This window comes from Prionailurus bengalensis, chromosome B1 (genome assembly GCF_016509475.1).
Source record: "Prionailurus bengalensis isolate Pbe53 chromosome B1, Fcat_Pben_1.1_paternal_pri, whole genome shotgun sequence".
NCBI classification, from domain to species: Eukaryota; Metazoa; Chordata; class Mammalia; order Carnivora; family Felidae; genus Prionailurus; species Prionailurus bengalensis.
Window position 1 is genome coordinate 88,530,440 of NC_057344.1, and position 20,878 is coordinate 88,551,317.

The following is a 20,878-nucleotide window of genomic DNA, read 5'->3' on the forward strand; positions in this document are numbered from 1 at the left end:
TCATGACCTGGGCCGAAGCTGGACGCTCAACCAACTGAGCCACCCAGGCGCCCCATTAGGCCAGCCTGTCTTAAAAAAACTGGTTTCTCACATTACTCAAAGAATAGTAACCAATTTCTCTGGGCTGCCTAATAGAATATGAGGAGAAACACAATATTTATGTATTAACCTTTTACTGTTGTCCTGTAGAGATTGTTTGCAAAGCTCAAACAGTATCTGATGCCCTCTGCTTTCATGGAAATATACTCTGTAATTCATAGAAATGAGCCACCCTCAGTATCCTTGCTGGGCTCATGTGTTGTCTGAGGTTAGCCTATAGGAAGTGTGGTCTCTCTGTGAACTTGGTAGTAGATTCAGACCTCAGTAGTTGTGGTCTTGCATCAATTATGCCCAGAGCAGGAGATCTGAGTAGTGTATATTCATGGCTTCAGGAGGCTACTTTTCATCTTTTGTTGGTTGCATCCTGGAAAGGTGAGAAGGGCAGCAAGCTCTAAAACAAAGTCATTAAAGTCAAAGCACATTGGGGAATTGGAGTTATAGTAGCATCCAGTTCAAGAAAGGAGAAACCAAGAACTCTAAGATCAAACATATAATTGTTTATATGGGACAACAAGCAGTGGTCTACCATTCTGGAAATAAGACTGATGGAGGTATTTATGATTGTCTCAATTCAAGCTTATATAGGTGAACCTTACAGAAGTTTGAATAGATACATGTGATGCTACTGGGCAGCTTTTAACATTAGTTCTAAGTGCAGTCTAGACATAACTAACCTACTGAGGAATAATGTCATTCTAAATATTTTTTTTTCTCTTGCCTTCTGGTAGAAACAAGTTGTCTTTCATTCTTTTATCTATGGCTTTGGAGCAAAGTGCTGGGAATGGGAGTAGGGTGAGAAAGGGAGCAAAGAGACCAAGCCTGTTCTGTGATATGAGTGAAGCTACCTGTCTCTGGCAGCAGGAATAAAGGAATCCATAATCAAGTCTTGAACAGTTTTTCATAGCTACAAAAAGGAGAGTGATAAATACTTTTTATTCTGAACATGCTATCCAAGCCCCCTCTCCATGTTGAATTGAAGTCACCACGACAACATGAACACCAGAACCCAGTGTTATGTTCATAGGCTTAATTATAAAAAAGACACCACAACATCTGTGCTTTGCCAGTTTATATTATATTAAGTTAAGATGACAGCTTCTTTGGTGAAACATTTTTCTTTCTGTTTTACTTGTATGCTGTGCCTCATGGTGATTATTGTAGACATTATTTCACACAGGGTGGTCCACAGTCATTTAACACCTTATATCACATTGGGATCTTTGCATAAGGATTCATTAATTAGGTGGACAGAAGATAAATGTATCTGTAACAATGGCAAGTAGCCAAGGCTTACTCCTCCCAGGTGTTCAGAGAAGTTGCTAGAACCCAATCCATCTTCAGAGAATGACTATCAGGGGTTCAAGAGGGGAAAACAGTGACGTGAAAGAATGCTGTTTCAAATAATCATTAAAAATGAGATGGATTTACTTATTCAGATGAAATTCTTTTAAATTAATCTCCCCCAAGAGTTACTAAGCAAAAATCTCAGAATACTTCCAATTTTGGGCTGATACAGCTTCCCGGAGAGTCTAGTAAATGTTTTGAGGAATCCCATATTAGGGTCACTTTATTATATTTCAGGATCTAACAGCAATGAAGGTACTTATAAAATATACTAGAACTGGAATTCATTTGGAGAAAATTAGAGGGCCCTTTATGTCTAGGAAATGAAATTCTTTGAACAAGAAATGTTTTCACTCACATGTTTCTCTTTACTGAGGTCTTTTATATACCTCAAGTAGTATGATTTTTTTTTTAACTGTCAATGTCTGTGATGTTTTGAATCAATTCTTGTTTGAAGATTAGGACAACAAAGTTTAGTTCATGATGATTCATTTTCTATGAAGTTTTGTTGTTGTTTTTTTTTTCCCCTGAGATGTCTATCCAAAAAAGGCTTTACCATGATCATAGGGTCACTTGTATGATAGCTGGTGATGGCCAAGGAAAACTGAAAAGTGTCTGATTTAGAATGTCAGCTGATACAGTCTACAAAAATGAAGTTTTGAGGATTCTGCAGATTTATGTATATCTTATAAATACTTTATAAGTCATAAACCTTCCCAGGACAATTTTTAGAAAATCAAGTTAAAGCAACTAAAAATTTCAGCAATTTGGAACATTATATAGCTATAAGAATTAGCACTACCATAGCAGAACATGCACAGAGGCATTGGATAGGATGGGGCAATAAAGATGTTTTGATTTTAAGGAATATATTCTTACTCTTTGCCTTACGTTTGAGATATAAACTAATATGTTGCTATTTAAATGCCACTGGGATCAGACATTATTCTTAAATATTGTAAGTGAATCAAGCACTAGCAAAGATTCTATGCCTGGAAAATGCCTAATAGTGGTGTCCATGTGTGTATTCTGCCTCTTCAAATGTTGATTATACAGTATTTGAAACAGGGACATGTGTTATTTTCAAGGGGTGTGTATTGTCAGCATTTTGGTTCACCTTCACTATGCCTTGGCTAGTCACCAGAGTGAAACCCAAAGAATTAGCAAATTGCTTTGTTTCCATGTATTTGTTTCCATGTATTGCATGTGTTTCCATGGTATTGGAGAATAAAATTTACCAAATTTTTATGACTCACGAACTTCAGCAATTACTAATCATATTTTGGCAAATATTTTTACCAGCGAAGAAGTAATACAAAAAAAGCAATGATATTTAAAACTTCTCTTCCCTCTCCTTTTAAAAGTACAACTTTTTGAAAAAAAGAAATCATATTTGTTTTTTTTTAAATATACCTACTCTTTACTTTTGAAAAAGAGTTTCCATTTTTATGCTGCTTATTTTATCCTGAAAACTGGATGATGTTGTATAATTCTTTCATTTTATTCCTACTAGAAGAAATGCTCTGGATTAAATTGTTTTTTGACCAATAGAAAAGATTTTGAAATCAAAATAATCTGAAGATTATTTGAGATGTTCCTTAGATATTTCTGCTTCTGAGCTTGTGGAAGCCATACGTCTACTAAAGATTATAGAGAATTCTGGGGAGCAAAGGAAGAAGAAGAAACTCAAGTTTAAGGTAAATAAGAACTTGATTTTTGCATACAGAGACACAATAGTGTTTTATATTTTGTCATATATTAATTGTTTTAACTGATATTTGGTGATCTTTCACCAGGTTTCAGGCACTAGGTAGGCACATGAATTGTCTAGTAATAAAACTAAGAATATGTCTTTCTCATTAATAACACAGATGAATGAATGATACAATAATATGCAGTAAATTGCAAAGATTTCTCATTTGTTGATTTTTGGCATTAAAATAAATTCTTTCTGAATGAAATATGGCCTTTTGTAGCAACGTGGATGGAACTGGAGTGTGTTATGCTAAGTGAAATAAGTCGTACAGAGAAAGACAGATATCATATGTTTTCACTCCTATGTGGATTCTGAGAAACGTAACAGAAGACCATGGGGGGGAAGGGAAGGGAAAAAAAAAAGGTTAGAGAGGGAGGGAGCCAAAACAGAAAAGACTCTTAAAAACTGAGAACAAACTGAGGGTTGATGGGGGGTGGGAGGGAGAGGAGGGTGGGTGATGGGTATTGAGGAGGGCGCCTGTTGGGATGAGCACTCAGTGTTGTATGGAAACCAGTTTGACAATAAATTTCATATAAAAATAAATAAATAAATAAATAAATAAATAAATAAATAAATAAATAAATTCTTTCTACAAGTGTTTTAAAAATTGGATTGTTATGTAAACCTATTGCTTGATTCATTAACACTTAAAGGTAAAATGTATTACTATGATTTTCCTGAAGTCGCTTTTCATTCTAAGCATCACTATAAAGTATGGCATATTGTCAGATTTACAAATAACAATAATTTTAAAAATAGAGTTAAGATAAATTTGCCATGAAATTCCTACCAGAGTGATTTTAAATATGTTTTATTTTATAGAATTAAAAACATATTTGTTCCAAGTATCAACCCAGGATAATACAAGAATGGTTTCCATTCGGACAGCATAAGCAGTTAATGGATAGAATGTAAATATACCATCCAGCTTTATTTCATAGTAGATGAACCAGTTACTAGAATTACACCTATTTTCAGATCTATTAATCTTTGGCCAGAACACAATCTCCCATGATCAATATTTAAATTTCTAATATGTGCAAAGCTCGTTGTTACTTTCCCCCCAACATGGTTATCTCTAATTTAATATTTTAATTCTTTTATTATAATAGAAACCCCAATGCTTTATTTTTACCCCATTTAACATAATTCCCTGAACCTTTGAGCTTGCACTGATTTTTGGTTTATTCTGTTGTTTAAATATAGTCAAGGTAGTCATCAGGGAAGTGCAAATCAAAACTACAAAGAGATGTCACCTCATGCCTGTCAGAATGGCTAAAATAAAAAAAAAAAAACAAGAAACAACAAATGTTGGCAAAGATATATAGAAAAAAACACTCATTGGTGGGAATGCAAACTGGTACAGCACTGTGAAAAATGGTATGGAGGTTTCTCAAAATTTAAAAATAGAACTACTCTACAATCCAGCAATTGCACTACTGGGTATTTACACAAGGAATACAAAAACACTAATTAAATGGGATACATGCACCCCAATGTTTATAGCAGCATTATTTACAATAGCTAAGACAAGGAGGCAGTGTAGATGTCCATCAGTTGATGAATGTATAAAGAAGAGGTGGAATATCAGTCAGTTTATAACTTAGTTGATATATATATTATATTCCACCTCTTTGTGTACATAATATACACACACACATTCCATTCCATATATATGTTCCATTGTTCTATACATACACACACACACACACATATACACACAATGGAATATTATTCAGCCATAAAAAGAATGGACTCTTACCATTTGCAATGGCATAGATGGAGGTAGAGAGTATAATGCTAAGTGAAATAAGTGTGACAGAGAAAGGTAAATACCATGTAATTACATTCATGTGGTATTTAAGAAACAAAACAAATGCATTGGGGAATAAAATGAGAGTGAGAGTGAGAGAGAAACCAAGAAATAGACTCTTAACTATAGAGAACTGATGGTTACCAAAGGGGAAGGGACTGGGGAGATGGGTGAAATAGGTGATGGGAATTAAGGAGTGTTCTTGTGATGAGCATTGGGTGATGTATGGAATTGCTGAATCACCATATCCTACACCTGAAACTAATATAATACTGAATGTTAACCAACTGGAATTTAAATAAAAACTTAAAAAAATATACAATCAAAGTAGGGACTATTTCTAAAGTAAACTAAATTAGTACTTTAGCAACATTGTTCTTGGTGGTACCACAGATCTTTTTCTCGGCTTTTATCTCACGTTACTCTTTTTTAGATCATCTTACAATCTACCTGCCTTTGTTTGAGCTATAGACTTAGCATTACTGATACGGAAATCAAAAATCTCTTCAGTGGTGTCTAATTTTTTCACCATTAGTATATATCCATTGCCTTATAAGACCCCTGTTTAGATATCTCAAATCTTTTTTAATCTCCAAATGTCCCAAACTAAAGTCATTACCTTCCTTCAAAGGTACTGAGCTTCTGTTTCTTTTCAGTATTTCCTGTTTTGATATGTAGCCCAACCATAATCCGTAGTCACAAAGCCAAAATACTGGAAATCATTGATCTTCGTAAGGTTGTCAGTTTATAACTTAGTTGAGATAATTGATAAACCCCTCAAACTTAATGGCTTAATGTAATATAGTTAATTTCTCACTGTTTTCACAGTCAAAAACAGATATCCTGATTGGTAACCTTCCTGCAGTATTGATTCAGAAATGAAGATTCCTTTAAATCTTTTATCTCCAAAGTTAACCTTTGGCTCCCAAGGTCAGTGTGGAGGTCATTTCCATCCAGGAAGGCAACAAGTGTAGAAAGCATAGAGATTTACTCTTCAGTGGCTTTTATGGACCAAGTCTAGAAACGCATATATCTTTTCTGCCATTATTTTATTAACTAGATTTTTGTGTATGGCTATACCTAACTGCATGGTAGTTGGAAAATTTAGGCTACTTGCATGTCCAGAAGAAAAATAAAATAAAATGGGTTTTAGTGATTATATAGAAGTGTCTCATGAAGTCTTCTCAAAAATCTCCCCAGCCCATTTCCAAATGTCTTTATCAATGTTTAACATCCTCCTCTCTCACTGTCCTTCCCTCCCTATTTCCATCCCTTCCTCTTTCTCTCTTCCTCATGTGAACTATTACCATAGGCTCTTAATGGGTTTATAAAGTGGAATGATTAAATTTGCTTAAAGGAAATGTGCATTCTTTGTATCCACAATATCTGTTTTATAATATTTAAAAATGCTTTTGATAGTGGACACAACACAATGACACTCGGATATGTGAAAAGAAGAACTCTGTTTATACATCTCCAAACAAACAAGCAAGGCTGCCAAGTAGGCACTTGCACCTAGGGACTGAGTAATAGCAATCTAGAGCTGTAGGAGAAAGCTTATATATAGCAAGAGGGATGGGGTTAGCTAGGTTTCCAGGGCTCCCTATAGATTGGCTAATTTGAATAATTTTTCAGGCTCTGGGGAATGAAAGCCTCCCCTAGTTTTCTGGCACCTGGACTAAAGCAATTAGAACAGGTGTATTGTGGCCCCCGTGTGAGAGCCTGATAAGAGAAGTTGTTGGGATGTGGACTTAATCAGCTGCTCATGAAGGAAAACTGGCCTCTACTCAGGGTTACAAAACTAGGCCGGGGGAGAAAGTAGATTTAAATGTTTTATACAGTCCTTGGTAAAAATAACTACTTGTTTTATCTTCATCAAATAGAACAAAATTAATATCGTGGAAAAAAAACCTAACATTATTTCTTAGATCTTGTGCTTAGTATTAACATCTAGCTTTAGTCATTCTGGCATCAAGATAACTTTGAATAGTCATTGCAATGACTTTTGTTACAAATCTATTAAGATACAGTGATCTAAACTTCAATGTGTTTAATTTTCAGTAACCTTCTAAAACTCCAGAAGTTTTTGAAAATAGTGAACTTTTGGGTCTGACCATAGGTTGACTCAAGTATTTCTGTATTATCTTAGACAACGTCTCCAGATTCTCACCTCCATCTTCTGATGGAGGAAACATCATGTGCAAAGTTATCCTTCATATTAGTATCATTCATTTTATGTTTAACCAAACCAAAAGTATTCATACTAAGTCTCAGTTTACCATACGTTTTATTTTCATTGTCATTAGCAATGGAAACAGTCACTTTCTGGCCTCAACTTCTGTGAAATGTAATGGACATTCAAGAGGAAAGCTAAGAGTGATTTTATTGTGCATCATGAATTCTTGTTTTGACTATTTTTCATTCTTAATCATTTGGGATGCTTTGCACAATTCCATCTGCAATACAGAGCTGGCACGGTGCTCTTCTTGGAATCAATATGTATTCCTATTATATCTTCCTCATCTTGATAGCAGAGAGCAGAGAAACCATTTTCATCTCTCCTAATGCCAGACACCTGCTTCAATTGTCTGGTTTGGTTCATACAATTCACTCATTTCCCGGATTATTACAAACTTACATCGGGAACGATTTTGGCAAAACACACTTTCATTTGAAATGCTTGTTTTTAGTTTCACCTTTGTACCATCTACTCTACCCTTGTTGCCAGCCCTTTCCCTTTGGTTTTCATCCATTTTTTTTCTTGCTAATATTCACTATTGAGTTACTCATTAAAAATACTCTAAAGGTTTCCTTGGTTCACATATGACATATTCTCTATGCTGGTGATGATGAAATTCAGCTGAAAAGATCTCGGTTTAGATTATGCTCAAGAAAACCTTGATAGTACTCAGCAATTAGCAAAAATCATGGCAGCCTAGTTAGTGAATAAGTAGGTACTGATAAGGTGCTTTTATGTAAATTCTTTCTACATATATCAATTTATTTGACCTTTACAAAGCCTTGTGAACTAAATAAGTGATTATAATTATTCCCATTGATAGATCAGGATTCAGGCTGAGAGAGGTTAAAAAAGCTGCTGAAAGGTCACCATGCTTTTTTAGTAAGTTATCACAAAATCATGCATAATTTTTCAATATCTTAAGAAATCTGAAATAACTCTGCAAATACTTTTAAAATAACAATGTAATATGTTCCAATTAATGCCTGAAGAAAGAGCTAAAATGGAATGTTTATAATTCAAATTGATTCTTAATATCCCTTAGTCAAAAAATAAATGGAAATTCTACTTTTAAGGTATTTGCCTATGTCTTTGATTGATAGTAAATAAATATAGGTCCTTTGATTTATAGTAAATAAATTTATAAAGTATAATCATGAGCTCCTCATCCTATAAATTTTATTTTTGTGTACTTCTTTGGAATTAAAAAGAGAACATAATGTTATAAAAAAATGAAAACCCAATACTATTTATTGTAACTCCTATCACCTGTCAATGGATATAAATGTTGATACATTTTTAGTTCTACATTTTTATGATGCTATAATTTACTTATATAACTATTACAATATTCTGTTTGAATAATTCTGTCCTCTAACAACTATAATCACATAAAGCCAGGAATTTGTAAACATACAACTTAATAGAATCTCTAGAATTATAAAAACTAATGCCAGGGGAAAAATTTTTATTTTTAGTAAACACTTGAAGGAGAGGAATAACTATAGCAATTTTGAAAATATACTTTTATTAGCCATCTTTTCACAGAACATAACCACTTTTGTTTCTTTTCAGGAAAATCCGGGTATTAAAATGTGTGTGGAAAAATTAGTATTGCTCATTGTGCAAATTCATCTGACAAGTATATATGGATCACCTACCATGTGACGGTATTTGCTTAGATCCTCCGTGCTCTGTTAAACTATGACTCCAACAAATAAAGTTGTAGGCAATGATGGAGCAGTAAATATGACAGTAACTTTCAAAGAAAAGCCAGTAGTCTTTTGAGATTTTTATAAAGTAGCTTATTTCATACATTATTTCACCAATGAATATAAAGGCTCTTTAAAGTTCTTGAAAATCTGGCTCCTTAGCATCTGTAAGTTTGCTGTGATCTTCATTGAAAGCTCTGCCTACTTCATTAAATATAAAATTTCAGCCCAGGATAATTTTCCTACCCTATGGCACACAAACTCAGTGTGGAAAAATTATCTCATGTTGGAAAACACCTCCCTTATCCAACTTATCACATTTATTCCAGTCTGTGATAAAGACAGGAGACAATTATCATTCTCAAGCGGAATAGGCTTTTGAGGATGCCATATTAATCTGCTTAAGCTGCCATCCAAGCATCATAGACCAGACGACTGAAACAACAGAAATTTATTTTCTCACAGTTCTGGAGGCTAGAATTCAATATCAAAGTAACAGAAGGGTTAGTTTCTTCTCAGGCTTCTTTTCTTGGCTTCTAGATGGTCATCTTCTTCCTGTGCCTTCACTTAGTATTCCCTCTGTGTATATCTCTATCCAAATCATTTCTCCTTGTAAGGCACCGGTCATATAGGATTAGAGCTCACCCTGATGGCCTCATTTTAATTTAACTACCTCTTGAAAATCCCTATATCTAAATATAGTCACATTCTGAGGTACTGGGAACAGGACTTCCATATATGAACTTTGAGGACACAGTTCAACCGATAAATGATATTAATATCTACCAATTAATATATACACCAAGGACCCATTCAGGGAACTTGTTGGAACATCATTTCTTGTCTTCCCAAATACAAGAAACTCATTTATTTTTTTGTCACTCCATTTGGAAATCTTAAATAAGACTTATTATCACAGAATTCTGTATATTATAGTGATCATATTTTGTACTGATTATACATCTTTATACATGGAACTCCCTGGTGAGCATTTATCTATTTTATATTGCACATTATACAAGCTAGTAGAACTCACAGTTACTTTGAGAAGTAAATCCCAGATATTTAGAAAAGCTTGTGTCTCTCTAGATCTGAGTGTTGTTACCTATTTTCCCTTGGAAAGCTGATTCCCTCTTATTTCCTTAGCAGAATCAGAACAATAAATATTTTAAACTCCCTGACCACTTAAAAACATGTGAGTGAATGTGTATGTGTGCTAGCATACTTTTTGACTAAATTTTTTCTTGTATAAAGAATTTAGCTTGTTTGCTTTCTACTCTAATTGGTCTCATTAAAAGGGCAGAGTTAAGTTCCCTAACCACTCCCTTCAAAAGAGTAATAATTTTATGCCCAACTGTATTTAGAAATTTACTAAATAAGGCTTTTAATCTTAATATAACTCATGAAGTATTCTTCTTATTTAAATATTTTCTTATTCTGTTTTCTCAATTTTTTCACACTAAGCAATTATTCACATACCCAATATATCTTCCCCTATGTTTAAGAGTGAAAATATTTATATCTAATGACATTTTGAAATAAATAAGCAAATTCCTTTGATCTTTCAAACTCATGTTTCAGCCTGCTGAAATAGTCATGTAAAGTATTTTCTTTGTTTTCAGATTCTAAATTTCTTTTTTTTTTTTTTAATTTTTTTTTCAACGTTTTTTTTATTTATTTTTGGGACAGAGAGAGACAGAGCATGAACGGGGGAGGGGCAGAGAGAGAGGGAGACACAGAATCGGAAACAGACTCCAGGCTCCGAGCATCAGCCCAGAGCCTGACGCGGGGCTCGAACTCACGGACCGTGAGATCGTAACCTGGCTGAAGTCGGACGCTTAACCGACTGCGCCACCCAGGCGCCCATCAGATTCTAAATTTCTAAAAATTAATTCCTAACAGTGAGTAAAGATGTTTAAATGTTTAGTCATTCCCATTATTAGCCAAAACACAGTTACACAAAGGTGAAAATAAACTTTCAAACATGCTGAGAGTGGTATTTGTTTATACTTGTTGCTTGTTTACTATGTGTTTTATCACTATATTATTCTTAGATTAGTACATGGAAGCAGATATAAATTTATCAGAGGGACACCAAATCAAGATTTCACACAAATTATTTTCTGGTAAATCTCCCCACATATATGAAATTAGTAGGAGTCAAATCTCTACTATAACTTCCCCCAAAGTACCTCTATTCTCTAATAAATATCTATAATAATTTTAAATTACTACTTTATACTCTTTTATTAGACAGATCAGTTCTCATAAATAAACTGGTCATGAAAAGCTTTCTGCAGTGTAAAGGACTGTCAGGGTTCCCAGTGTGCTTCCTGCATTCCCACCTCTTCCGCAGAGTTCCCAGATCTATAAGAAAGTGCCTAAGAAAAGTATCCCTATCAATTATATTTTCTAGTTCTATTGGATGACATTTTTATACTTCCTAGAGTATCACTTAGAAGTTACAGATTTCTCATCAGCTCCTCCAATTATCTATATACCATATTGCTCTATCTTAGCTTTGCACTCTACTGATGTCAAACTTCTCTTGCTATAGGTTTAATGTATTAAATTTCCTGATACAGAAATATTATCTATTAGGAATGAAAACTTTAAAGGTCAGGAAGGATTTCAGTAAGCTATACTTGTGAGATGCTGTAGTACAGGATTCTTAGATCGGGGCAACAAAACGAAGGCAATGGCATTTGTATAACAATTGAAATTTGACCAAAATTGTTTCATCATCATTTCCTTTTATGTTTGAAGGAACTGCATCTTAGATTATTGCAATGACCTATTTATGGCCCTATAGACAGTAGGGGAGTGCTGAAATTTGAGGCAACGTCTTCTGGCTCTTTTTAATACCAGAGAATTAAAGCATTTATGAGAGGTATAAGTAGTATAGTGTTAATGAAGAATTATTATTGCTGTTAATAAAGAATTATTATCCACCATGCAGACCTAGAAATTTAGTATCAAAACACTATCAACACTAACAATGATAATACCTTAACATGTTTATAGTAAGATATTACCAGAGCATGAACGGGGGAGGGGCAGAGAGAGGGAGACACAGAATCGGAAACAGGCTCCAGGCTCTGAGCCATCAGCCCAGAGCCCGACGCGGGGCTCGAACTCACAGACCGCAAGATCGTGACCTGGCTGAAGTCGGACGCTTAACCGACTGCGCCACCCAGGCGCCCCAAGATATTACTTCTTAATCTCTCTCATGAAGGATTCAAACTGATGATATGAGAACAAGCTTAGGCCGGTTTTTATAAACAATGGCTTCCTGTCCGAGACTGAAAGACCGTATTCCAAGGATAGTATTAAATTACCAGCATGGCTCAATGCACTGTTCAACCCTCAATTCATTGTCAAATGAAATTGGTATAGTGTCAAAAACCATCAAAACCCTAACACAACAATTTCTCCCTGGAGAAACATAGTGTAACTATTACAAGGCACTTTTAAGGTTTATTGATTTGGAGATAGGAAGCACAGCTAGATGGGAGAGATGACAGAGATGAAGTGCATTTTTCAGACAAGCATAATAAACATGGTCCCAAGTCAGGAATCATAAATACGAAAAAAGAGCATCACTTAATTGTCGTATGTTATGCATTCACAGCTGTATTTTTACCAGATTATAAATATCTAGAAGGCAAAGACATTGCTTTTCAAGATGTTACTACCAGTATAATATTAGCTTTATCCCTGGTAGCGAAATAAGATGATAGTTACAAAATCTAGGGACTCTGCAGATAATTAACCATGAGAGAGCTGAAAGACTCTTCCTAACATTATGTCAACTTTAGCAGAATTTAGAAACTTGGCCAGCCAGCTTCTCATATTTGTTTTACCCTGATTTAGTCTCTTCCTCCAATGCAGGACTTTTATAATGAATTTCTGGGTAAAGGTGACTATTGGATTGATTTTTTTTTCCTGGGGTAGAATTATCAATATGATTATGCTTGCTTACATTACTGAAAATTGTGTCAATTGGGGTAGAGTTGTTCTTAAATAATTTCTAGACAAGGATATGCTAATCTTTTTTCACGCAGTTTAAATAGTGACACTTCAACATGAATTGATCAAACTTGAATTCTACGTTAAAATTGGCAAACAAAACCATGGCTTAAAATAAAGCTTGTGCTAACAGATGCATAACCAGTTTCTAATTCAAAAACATCCATAGTACATTTTTTTACTGTTTTAATATTAAGAATGCTGTTTCATTGAAAATAAGTCTAAACAGATTATGCATTTTCACTGATAATAATGCAGTGAATCTGCTTCATTATTTTACATATTTGTAAATACAAATAAAAATAGCGTTATACAACTATCAAGTATGAAACATGTTTGTGTCTAGTAAATTAAGGTCTTTGAGGGTCTTCAATAAACATTTAAATTTTGAAATATAATCATAATTTTTATGTCATCATAAAAAGTAAGATTTATGGGTCTTATAAGCTCTTCAAAGGGGTTTGTGACCCTCATATATCATTAACTACCACATTAGAGGCATTTCTACCAAATTAAGGAATAAGTGAATGATACTGAACATCAACTGTATTATCTATATTGTTCTAAACAGTGTTGTTTATGTATGAAGACATAAAACAGAAAAAAATTAAATGATGAGAGACGTATCTTTATTTATAGGAATAATAACACACAATATTTAAATGATAAATGACTAGATTTGTAAAAAAAATGTTTAGTGTAATAGATACAAGAAAAATACTGATATGAAAATAAATAATTTTATATATGCAAAGATTAGTTATCAATATATAATGGAAAACTCCTTCATTCACAATATATAGTCACAAAATAATTGGAATCACCTTAAGAATAAAATATGGACCATATGTGAATAAAGCAAGAAAACTATCAAATATCATATATGTAAAAAGGAAAAAGAATAAAAAGTTTTAGCAAATTAGGAAGAGAAACTCTGAACACTTGCAATGTAAGTTTTTTTTTAAGTAATGTAATTACAGCCATAATCTTTACTTTTGTTTTAAAAATTTGAAAAAGTTATTTTAAATTCCTTTTCTAAATATCACACAAGAAAGAAAAAAAGGGCCAGGAACAAGACAAGACTGTCTACTCTTACCACTCTTATTTAATTTAGTACAGGAAGTCTTAGCCATAGCAATTAGACAAGAATAAGAAATAAGAGGAGTATATATTGGTAAAGAAGGAGTTAAACTGTCACTGTTTGCTGATGACATGATATGTATGTCATATGTATGTGTATCTATGTATGTATGTATGATACCATACATAGAAAAATCTTAAAAACTCCACAAAAAAAACTACTAGAAGTAATAAACAAATTCAGTAAAGTGGCTGGATACAAAATTAATAACCGGAAATCACTAGTATTTCTATACACTAATAATGAAGTGGCAGAAAGAGATATTTTTTAAATAGCACCATTTTCAACAAAAAGAATAAAATACCTAGGAATAAACTCACCCAAAGTGGGAAAGCACCTGGATTCTAAAAACTATAAAACGTTGATGAAAGAAATTGAAGATGATACAAATGGAAAGACATTCTAAGCTCATGGATTAGAAGAATCAATATTAGCAAAATGTCAATATTACCCAAAGCAACATACAGATTCAATGCAATCTCTATCAAAATACCAATAGCATTATTCATAGAACTAAAATAAATGATATTAAAATATGTGTGAAACTACAGAAAACCCCAAATGGATAAAGCAATACTGAAAAAGAACAAAACAGAAGGTATTACAATACTAGATTTCAAGATATACTACAAATCTGTAGTAATCAAAACAGTATGGTACTAGAACAAAAAAGGTACATAGATCAAAGGAACAGACTAGAAATCCCAGAAATAAAGCCAGACTACATGGTCAATTTAACTATGACAAAGGAGACAAGAATATATAATGGGGAAAATACAGTCTTTTCAATAAATAGTGTAGGAAAACTGGACAGCTACATGCAAAAGAATGAAACTGGACTACTTTTCTCACACTTTACACAAAAATAAATTCAAAATGGATTAAATGCATATTATTTATTTATTTATTTATTTATTTATTTATTACTAAATTATCACTTTATGTATATTACATTTATTTTATATTTATACACTAAACATATTTTTATGTTTATTTTATATATTTATTTATTATTTTTATTATTAAGTTATTTATTATTATATCAAGAAAGCAAAGACAACCTAGTGAATGGGAGAAGATATTTGCAAATGACCTATCTGATAAGGGATTAATATCTGAAATATATAAAGAACTGATACAACTAAACACCAAAAAAAATCTGATTAAAAAATGGGCACAGGACTGAATAGACATTTTCAAAGAAGACAAACAGATGGCCAACAGGTACATGAAGAGATTTCAACATTACTAATCATCAGAGAAATGCAAATCAAATCCACAGTGAGGTAACACCTTTACCAGTTAGAATAGGTAAAAGCAAAAAGACAAGAAATAACAAGTGTTTTCAAGGATTTGGAGGAAAAGGAACCCTTGTACACTGTTAGTGGGAATGCAAATTACCACAACCACTATGGAAAACAGTATGGAGGGCCTTCAAAAAATTTAAAATAGAAATAGCATTTGATGTAGTAATTCCACAACTGGGTATTTACCCAAAGAAAATGAATACACTAATTTGAAATGATATACGCACCCCTATGTTTATTGCAATATTATTTGCAATAGCCACAAGATGGAAGCCACCTAAATATTCACCACACACACACACACACACACACACACACACGCGCTGGAATATTACACAGACATAAAAAATGAGATCATGCCATTTGAGACAATATGGATGGGCCTAGAGGGTATTATGCTGAGTTTTAAGGACAAATACTGCATGATTCCACTCATAAACAGAATCTTAAAAATCCCAAAGGAATAGGTAAACAAAAAGCAGAATCAGACTATAAATACAGAGGACAAATTGATGGTTGCCAGAGTGGATGGGGTGAGAGGAATGGGAGGTTGGGAAAAATGGGTGAAGGGGACAGGGAGATACAGGCTTCCACTTACGGAATGGATAAGTCACAGGAATAAAAGCACAGCATGAGGAAAACAATCAGTGATATCGTAATAGCAACAAAATGGGATGGTAGCTACACGTATGGTGAACATGGAATAATGCATAAATTTGTCAAACACTAAGTTGTACACCTGAAACTAATGTAACATCATGTGTCAACAACAGTAAAAAACAAAAACCAAAACCAAAACAACACAATAAAGGTCATAATCCCACAACACATTATGAAGACAGAATAAGCAGAAACTAATTTATGTTTGGGGAATTAATAGTATTAACACATATTAAGAAAGCAAAGGGTTAATTAGGAAATAAATATTTAAAAATTGGTGTTGGCACTCTTTGCTTAGCCATTTAATTTTCTTTTTTCACTAAGGTATGTGAAAAAATTCACTGCACTCAAATCAATAGTTTTCCTCTATGTCACTATTAAATAATTTAAAAGTATATGAAATTAGAAAATAGACTTACCTCTTGTCACAAAATATATAAAATATTTAAGAAGAAAACTGGTAAAAATATGCAAGCTTTATTAGATAAAAACAATAATACTTACTAAACAGCTTAAAAGAGTTAAGAGATAGAGAGATATGCCAAACCCTGAGTCAAAAGACTAAAAACTCTGAAGATGCCAATTCACCCATATAAATCCATGTATTCAGTGTACTGTTGAACAATACCCCAATAGGAATTTGTGTGAAAAAGAAAGTGAAGGTAACTCTCCTAAATAGTTTTCAAACAGTGAACAGCGAAGGAGACATCTTTTCCAAGGATCATAGATTATTATGAAATAATAGGAATTAAAAGAGCAAGTGATTGCAATAAACATACAAGGGAACCCAGAAAATAATCCTACAAGTTGACTGGTCTTTATCAGAAAATTATTGTTATTTTTAAAATTTTTTTATTAACATTTATTTATTTTTTGAGAGTCAGAGACAGAGCACGAGCAGGGGAGGTGCAGAGAGAGGGAGACACAGAATCGCAAGCAGGCTCCAGTCTCTGAGCTGTCGGCACAGAGCCCGATGTGGGGTCAAACTCACAAACCATGAGATCATGACCCCAGCTGAAGCCAGCCCAACAGACTGAGCCAGCCAGGCGGCTGTATCAGAAAATTATTTAATGAGAAAGGTAGAATTGCAGCCCAGATCAGAAAAACAAAAAACCTGTAAAGTGTTCAATAAATGTTCTTCTAATTATCAAACCATACAGAAAATTCCAGGTGGTTTGAAAATTAAATGTAAGCCCATTTAGAATTATTGTATAGTTTGATATATATAAATGCATATAAATATTAAGAGTATATAAGCAAACATAGTTTTTCAGAGGGATATAAATTAGAAAAACAATTTTGGGGTAGAGAGGGCTTTATAAGAAAACACTAAACCCCAAAACATAGGAAAAATCATAGATGTGGCAACATAAATAATTATCTATTGAGGGGACTATTATATTCAATGTTGAAAGGTCTTTTACAAATCAATAAAAAATTTTAAAAAACTCAGCCTACTCCCAGAATAAAATATGACATAGACCAATATATTTATGAAAGTATAACCTAGCACAATTATTCAGGGAAACTTAAATAAAGCAACACTGAAATGCCAATATTTTTTCACTCAGATTTTAAAATATTAATCATAGGAAATAAATATGCTACTGCATTGTTAATAATATTATAAATTGAAATAGTCCTTTTACTGAACAATTTAGCAGTCTAGTAAATTTAATTAGTTCAGATATATTGATCTAACAATTCCATTTCTAGCTATCTTACAAAATTTCTGTTCTGTACATAAATATATATGTGTGTGTATGTATGTGTGTATATAATATATGTATATATATTGCTGAAGTTTAATTCTTGCTTTATGTGAAAATAATTGCAAAGAAAACTATATTTCATTCATCAATATGTATTTATCCACATGGTAACAGAAAGCCAATGGAGTAAGATTGATCTCTATGTACCGACCAAGAATTAATTCCAAAATATATTGGTAAGGAAGAAACCAAATGAAAGTAAAATATATAAGACATCTATTAATTTATGCTAATTTAAACAAACTTAAAAGGCATAGCTGTATGTATTTTATTTCATTGGAGCATGTTAGAAAAGAATAAACATCAATCCTTTAACTGTGGTTGTCTCTGGAAACTGGTGTTAAAACATGAAAGATAATGGTATTGGAAAAACTGAACATTTAACTAACTATACTTATCTATTGTTTGAAAAAATAATGCATTTAAGTATCACATGTAAATTTTATAAATCAAAAATTAAAAGTTTGTTAAAAAAACTGTGATAAAATCATAAGATCTACAGTAAGGCATACATATGTGCCAAAACTAAAGAGAACTTTCTAAATTTTATGAAAATTTTAGAAAATAACAGAGCAACAAAGGAAAATACTGATGGATATAACAAAATTATTTTAAATTAAATAATTTCTCCTATTCAATAATAAAATTAAAAAGCAAATAAAAAACTAAAAGTATGCTTGAGACAAATACATTATAAAAATGGGTAACATTCTTTGAAGTAAGAGTTTTTATAGAGAAATAAGACAATATAAGGTATCCAATTGGCAAGTAAATGAAAAATATAAAGAGAAAGATGATATGCAAAATACTAGTGGCAAAAAAGCCATATATGAAATATGTAAATTGAAGCAATAGAATATATTTCAAAGAAGGAGAGGAGGGAATGATCCCATTTATTCCCCACCCCACCAAAAATCACCCAGAAACCTGTATGAAACAAATATCTTGAATTCATTTACATTGTTGCCTAGCAAGAGAAAACACTGATAAGAACAGGGTTGCAGACATCTGATAAAGGAGATTTTATAAATTTTGTCTTGTTTTGTGTTTTGTTGTTGCACACAGAGATAAGGTAATGTTGGAAATTGAGTGATTTGGGGAGACGACTTTTGGGAGGGTCTCGGGGTACAAGTAGGATTTGGGTGAAACAGACCAGGCCAAAGTTGCTTTCAAGTTGTTGGGCTTTTCAAACCAGTCGTTCTCTAGAACATCTTGTGATCTTGTCTCTCCAGAGCCAGTTGTGGCCTCAGAGTTTGTTTTTGTTTTTGTAAGTTGATAGTCTTTGTAAGTTTTCAGACTTTTTTTCTCATCACTGACAGATACGATGTTTTGGGACAGATTGTGTGTGTTGAGATTTCTCAGAACACTTGTTAGGAGGACTATAGCAGACACTCTCAATAACCCACCTTAATCCCTGTCTCCATTTGAGTTAATCTGGAGCTGTGGACAATCCCCCACATCCTCTAAGCATCCTGCATGAAGCACCTGCCTTCCTGCTCTCTACCTAAAGACTTCTAGCTCACCATGTCCCCAGGACAAATCTCAGCCAATGGGTGCTAGGAGCACCACCCCACAGTTTCTAGTGTGCGATTTAAAGCCATTTTCTACACCTTCTCAGTTCCTGGTGAGATTAGCTCCACTGTTCCTTAAGATATGAACAGCTGCATGGTCATTCCAGGTCCTTATCCTATCCTGTATAACTGCACAGCCTCTTTCGTTATTCTTTTAATTATACATGATTATTTTTTCTTGAATAATGTAGTCTCCTTGTTGTACCTAAGCAAGTTAGTTTATTCTGTATCTCAATTTTTGAATCTTTAAAATAAAGTTTAGTATAGTACCTGTATCAAGGGCACCTGGGTGGCTCAGTCAGTTAAATGTCCAACTTCAGCTTAGGTCATGATCTCACATCCCTGAGTTTGAGCCCCCCCTCAGGCTCTGGATTCCGTGTCTCCCTCTCTCTCTGCCCCTCCCCCGTTTGTGATCTGTTTCTCTCTGTCTCTTAAAAATAAATGAATGTTATGGGGCGCCTGGGTGGCTCAGTCGGTGAAGCAGCCGACTTCAGCTCAGGTCATGATCTCGCACTCCATGAGTTCGAGCCCCGCATCGGGCTCTGTGCTGACAGCTCAGAGCCTGGAGCCTGTTTCAGATTCTGTGTCTCCCTCTCTCTGACCCTCCTCCGTTCATGCTCTGTCTCTCTCTGTCTCAAAAATAAATAAACATTAAAAAAAAATTAAAAAATAAATAAATAAATGTTAAAAAATTTTTCTTTTAAAAATATAGTGTAGTGCCTGTATCAGGGAGCTATTGTAAGGGTTAAATTAGTTTAAGCCAATGTTTAGATCTATGTATATTAACTACCACTACTAATTATTACAATACCTGTCAGTATTATTACAACCATTTTGTCTTGTTTTGTGTTATCATTCAAGTTCCCAGCATATCTCTGGACTTTATGAAAAAAATTCTTCTTTTTTTTTTTTAGGTTTTTATTCATTTTTTGAGAGAGAGAGAGAGCAAGTGAGCACATGAGGAGGGGAGGGGCAGAGAGAGAGAGGGAGACACAGAATCTGAAACAGGCTCTAGGCTCTGAGCTGTCAGCACAGACTCTGACATGAGGCTCAAACTCACAAACCATGAGATCATGACCTGAGCCAAAGTCAGATGCTTAACCAACTGAGCCACCCTGGTGCCCCCCAAAAATTCTTCTTTCCTCAACCAAGAATGTCATTCAGCTTTTGACCATTAACCATAATTGCTTTAAGAATTTGCTCAAAATATTACCTTAAAAAATGCCATGTTTAATCTCAAGCCAATTACTTGTAATTTCCTCAATACATTAAGATTTTCTTGAAATATACAGAATAACTAACTTTTATGATATAAGTGCATACCTTGATGGATTATACCTGAATGCACATAAATGTGAACCTGATACCCACATCAAAAAACAGAAAATTGTCAACACTTTTCCCTGTGCCATTTTCTGTAAAAACCACCTCCAAG